Source organism: Rhinopithecus roxellana, chromosome 8 (assembly GCF_007565055.1).
Source record: "Rhinopithecus roxellana isolate Shanxi Qingling chromosome 8, ASM756505v1, whole genome shotgun sequence".
NCBI classification, from domain to species: domain Eukaryota; kingdom Metazoa; phylum Chordata; class Mammalia; order Primates; family Cercopithecidae; genus Rhinopithecus; species Rhinopithecus roxellana.
This window is the reverse complement of record NC_044556.1, coordinates 19,625,788-19,631,787: the sequence shown is the minus strand read 5'-3', so window position 1 is coordinate 19,631,787 and position 6,000 is coordinate 19,625,788.

Sequence of the window (6,000 nt, the reverse complement as noted above, 5' to 3'; positions counted from 1 at the left end):
TTGGAACCAGACACTGAATCTGCCAGTGCCTTGATCTTGGACTCCCAGCCTCCAGAATTGTGAGAAAGAATTTCTGTTGATAATAAACTACCCAGGCTCAGGCATTTTGTTATTGTAGAACAAACAGACTCAGATAGACCTTCAATAGCCTGTGCAAAGCCTTGGACTAACATCATCTGAAGGCTCAAGTGGGCACTTTCCATAGCCACGTGGCAGTGATCAGCAACATCTCACCCCTGGAGTATGAAGGTCAGGCTGACCCTTCTTTTTGAATTATGTAAACCGCTGGGATTTTGGAAAAGTTATGGGAAGACAGAGGGCCCCAAGACAGAGAGGCCAGACTTTCTGCTAATCCCACAATCTGATAAACCATGGGAATTTAGGCTACTTGTTTTGTGTAAAGAAACTAAATGTGACAGTATTTGCCCCCTGGGTTTGTGGAGCAGTCCCGTTGATTACACTCAGGATACATGTATACATAAGCAATTTGAAAACAAGAGGCTTCACCACCAGCCCAAAGTTGAAAGCTGGTGAAGGGGCTGATCCCCAGCCTCTGTCTTGATGGTTCTGGGACTCACTGAGTCAAAAACACGCAACAGAAGCCACTTGATATACATTTTATATTTATAATAAGAAGCAGAAATGATCACTCTTAGGGGAAATGATGCTAAAACAAAACAAAATAAGAGCTTGAGCTTTGAGACAAGGTTTGCCACAGTCATTCTACATATAAACAAGTATTTTCCCTAGAACTTACTCTCTGCCATGCATTGTTCAAAGCACTAGGGAATAAAATGAAAAACAAAGCAGACATACTCCTTGCTCTCTAGTATTAAGGTAAAGAAATACATTAATCAAATAATCACTCAAATAAATAAATAACTGCAGCTAGCATTGAGGACTAATATCTATTTTCAGCCCAATTAATTTCCAGCTAAGAAACAAAATAGATCAGCCTTTATGTATAAAGCTCAAGATAGAAAAGAGTTAAGCCCTACTTGTGGCCCTGTTAAGGCGGTCCCAGGGGGAAGAGAGGACCCATTCATCAGTCCTGAGGCAATGGATTGGTTCTTCCTCTACTGTCATTTCAGAGAATGTGCATTCCCTCTGGCATCCTGGCTGGCCCGGAAGGTCACTGCAGGCTCAGGATGCCACAAATACAGGATTGTTCACTGTCTTTGGCTGGGGAACTGGGCTGGGGACCAAGCTGGCCCACAAATGCAGGTTTTCCCACTTTATTTCAAGGGCAGCCAACTTCAGGGCCTTAAAAACCGACTTATGGCAACACTGAGAGTGATGGTGAGGGGAGCCAAAGTCAATGCCATCAACAGGCCATGTTGCCTTCAGAAAATTTCCCAATCTTTGAAATAACTACAGAGTGATTGCCAGAGTGACTCAGAGGGGAGGAGAGTTGGAGTGACTTTGGCTACTAAGGTTGTGTGTTGAAATAATAAAAGGAATTTCCTAGGGATCCCCAATCTAGTCTTTTAACAGTGTGGTTTCAATTTCTTCCTATTCGTCTTAGGCATACCTTGAATGAATAGAGAATTTTCTATTAATTAGTTAATCAATTCAATACAGATTAATTCTAGTTTACTCTTTTAATAGATGTAAGATCATAGGTTGCAATTAATACATCTTTCATCTAACCAACAAACATATTTAGTGCCTATTATATATCAGACTGTGCTACAAGCGAAGAGGGGCACCTAACCCAGACTGAAGAGGAGAATAACAGAGAAGGCTTTATCCTATAGCAGAGATAAAGCTTTGGGGGTCACCAAATCTCATGCCATTTATCTCTTCCCAAGCACATGTGAAAACTACACTTCCTAGACACCCTTGGGAGTCCTTAGCTTGGGGCCCCATGACTGGATATCTAATAGGATAGAGCAGAAATGATGTATGCTACTCTCAGGCCTGGCCATAAAATTCACTGTGCAACTGTTCATGTTCTCACTTTCTTTCCCTTCTGTTGTAACCTCTGAATCCAGATGGCAGCAATATAAGATGAAAACAATATGGATCTCTAAGTCACTGCTTAGAGGAGAGCCACAGAAGGACTATGGGGCTTATTTGTTATAACCTAGCCTTGGTTACCCTAACATGTACTCTGTAAAGGTGAGGACATCTAAGTTTAGTACTGAAGAAGAAAATATCTAGGCTATGTCAGGTAAGATGACCAACTTTGATGATCTTATTCCAGCTAGATGGGGAAAATAAAACTGTATCAAAAAATAGTTTACCAAGCAAAATATCTTGATCAAATACTAAAGTCTTGAATGAACCCCAGTTTTTTGCTTGAGAACAACTGAGTATTGTGGTTGTAGTCACCAAAGTAAAGACTATAGAAGTTTCCTGAAAAAGTCTGATTCACAGCTGAGAAAGTTCTAACAAGAATGTAGGTAGTAGGTTCATTGAAGGAATCACTTTCTAATCATAAAAATGGATCATCCAGTTCTTGACCCTCTGAAGTTCACAATTTAATAAGGTAAAATAGAGGAGATCAGAGACAGAATGTCAAGTTTATTCAAGTCCTAGAACTTTGGATCCAGAATTTTTCCCCTTCCAGGAAGCCTCTTCTGCTCAAATGTTAAATGTGTCTCTGCTTAAATGTTGCTTCCTCAGAGAATCTTTCTGACAGCTTGATATAAAGAAGTCATCCAGTTACTCTCTGTTGAATCTCCCTATTTTAATTCTCTGTGTAGTGCTTCCCACTCTCTGATACTTTTCTTGTTTATGAATTTTGCTTGTTTGGTTACTGGCCATCTCCCTTCACTAGAATAGGGGAAGGAGTACTTTGTTCACCTCTCTCTCTAGCATGTTGCCAAGTAGCTAGCACATAGTAGGAGCTTCATAAATGTTTGTTGAATAAATAAATAATCCCAGGAGGCCAAAAAAGAATAAAAAAGTATATGTTTTGTTTTGAGATAGATTTGTAAATATACTGAATGACCAAGTTGGGATGTGTCTCAAATGAGAATTACAAGATGGCCATATTTGTCATTCTGCATCAAAGAAAAACCAGTGTCAATTGGCATCAATATCTTGACTCTTTTATAATTAAATTTTCTCGAGTAGTCACATGGGAGCAGGTCTGTTTCTGGAGAATACCTTTTTTAGACTCAACGAAATCCCAGGGATGAACACAGTTTTGATATAATGGAATTTGTATACACTAAACCCCTTTATTGCAGTATGTCTCAAATCGTTTGATGCCCTATATGCAATTATTGCTTTAGAAGCTAAAGCAAGCAAACTCTCTTTTCAAAAGGAATATGAATTCTTGGGCTTGGACCTCCACTACCTGATCTAACTTCTCTGGAGGCATGTGCGTTTTAGAACTGAGTTATCAGATTTTAAGAGCATGTAGGGGGTCTGTTCCGTAACTTAATATTATCTTCAGAAAGTCAACTAAAATCTGTTTAAGTATCATGTCTGAAATAAGTGTAAAGACTAAACGGATGTGGTTACAATCTTGAAACTAGAAGCTATAGCCAGAAAATAGGTCAAGAAAAAAATAGACAAAAATTGCCTGGATAAAGGCCGTAAAGGTCAAGTATTGCTGGACACAAAACAAAGAGGATTCTTCAGAGAAACTGAGGGATTCACATAATAGTTCTAGTAACAATTACAACAGCTAACATTTATTTAGGGCTTACTATGTGCCAGGTACTCTGCCAAGTGCTTATCATAGATCATCTCATTTAATTCCTTGGAACATGTGCCACTGGGGGATGTATTAGTAATTTCTAGCTACCTGTCAGAAAACTGAGGTTAATTACTGTGTTAGTCCATTCTAATACTGCTGTAAAGAAATATCTGAGACTGGGTAATTTATAAAGAAAAAATGTTTAATTGGCTCATGGTTCTGCAGGCTGTACAGGAAGCATGATGCTGGCATCTGCTCGGCTTCTGGGGAGGCCTCAGGTAACTTACAATCATGGCTGAAGGCAAAAGGGAAGCAGACCTGTCTTACATGGTGGGAGCAGGAGCGAGAAAGAAGCAGGGAGATAATGTACACTTGTAAACAACCAGAACTTGTAAGAACTCACTCACTTTCATGAGAATAGCACCAGGAGATGGTGCTAGATCATTCATGAAGGACCACCCCCATGATCCAATCACCTCCCACCAGGCCCCACTTCCAACACTGGGGATTACATCGCCACATGAGATTTGGTGGGGACAGATCCAAACCATATCAGTTACCTTGCCTGAGTACAAACAGGTTTTCCTGACTCTAAAATTCAAGCTATTAACCACAATCTCTCCAGCTTTAACATTCAAACTTCCCATTGTGAACGTCTGAGAAATGCTTACAGTTCTAGAGTGGCAAAAAAAAAAAAAAGCGAGAAATAAAACATAGATGTATTTTATTTGAGTCATTTTATAATAAAGAAGATCAAAATGTTCAATTCAGGAGACAGTATGTGGTATAGTGGAAAGAGTAAAGCGTGCCAAAGTCTCTGTGCCCTGCATCCTGCCATAACCGTTCGCATGATTCCAATTCCCTCACTCACCTTCTGTCTCAGTTTGCTGGTCTATAAAATGGAATTAATCCCTACCATATATTTTGAAGTCGGGAGAAAGCTTTCTGAAAGGCCTGGCAAATGAAGGATTCTAATTTAGGTGGTCTAAACAGTTTTAATACATTTTAGGACTTTATTTCACTGTGGCCCACCCGGTTACAGAAAAGAGAAATGCCACAATATAATCAAATTCTCATCTGCACCACAAGAAACTGAAGTCAGTCTCTGTGGCCTATATTATATTTTTTCTCTGGCCTATATTATACTTCTTCTCTTAAGAGGAATAGAAAAGGGAAAATCTTATATTTATGCTGAGGAGGCAGTGTGAAGTAATTTGGAAGAAGGGTGTGTTCTCACCTCACAGCCATTGTGGGAGGCGGCTGGTATATAGTGTGGCAGTCTGTAAAACATCAGGAGAGCTGAGGTTGTGCCACATCCATCTACTTAAATTCCTTCAACATTCTTATTACTGGTGTGTAAATTATAAAGCTTCAGGATGTGTGTGTGTGTTTTCTAGGTAGAAAGCTTGGATAAACTTTATATGTATTATACAAAGACAAGATGAAGAAGGGTTTCTTGGTCTGGCTGGCTGCCCCTAAGAGGCAGGGATAAATTAGGGAGGGCCTCAGATGTAGGGTGGGGGCTGAGGGGTCTGTGAGGCAGGAAGATGTGGTGCCCAGAGGTGTTGAGAAACCTCAGGGCTGGGTTTGAGGTGGCTCTGTGGTTGAAGGGTGGAGCCCAAGAGATGGTTCAAAACAATATCCTTTCTTCCTTCCACAAATGTTGATTGTGTGATACATACCAGGCACTGTCCTGGGCATGGGAGATACAGTGATGAAGAACAATCTTTTATAGAGTGGTTTCAGACATTTTTGGGGCAATCAGACTTAGGCTTAAATCCTCCTGCCTGTGCCACCAATTAGCTATGACCCTGGGAAAACTATTTACGTCTTTGAGCCATGGCTTCTTCATCTATGAAGTGGGGACAACCTGACAGTTATGACTGAGAAAAGTGAGATTATATAAGTGAAGCATTTAGTGCAGTCCCTGGTGCAGTGAGGACTAAGTGAATAATGGATGTCCACACAATGCTGTAAACCCCATGAGGCAGGGATTGTGTCTTGGGTTCACCTTGAATCTTCAGCACTTACTGGTGTGCAGAGCTGATGCTAAAAGAATTATCTGTTGAAGGTTTGACAGTTAATGGAAGAGTCAGATTAGAGGCTAGGGAGCAGGCTAAGGGTCTGGAACAGGATGCAAAGTCAAAATATCAAGAACTAGTAAAAGCAGAAACAGGATATAGAAACGGAACATTCATAGTAAGTAAGTTACTGGGCAGGGGGCCGGGGGAAACCTCTTCAGGGGTGGAGGGTGTGTAGGTGAGCATGCGATAAAAGCACAGGGCTGTGATAGGCACCGGGAATCTCCTCATCACATCAGACCCATGAGCTCATTAACACTCCCTCCT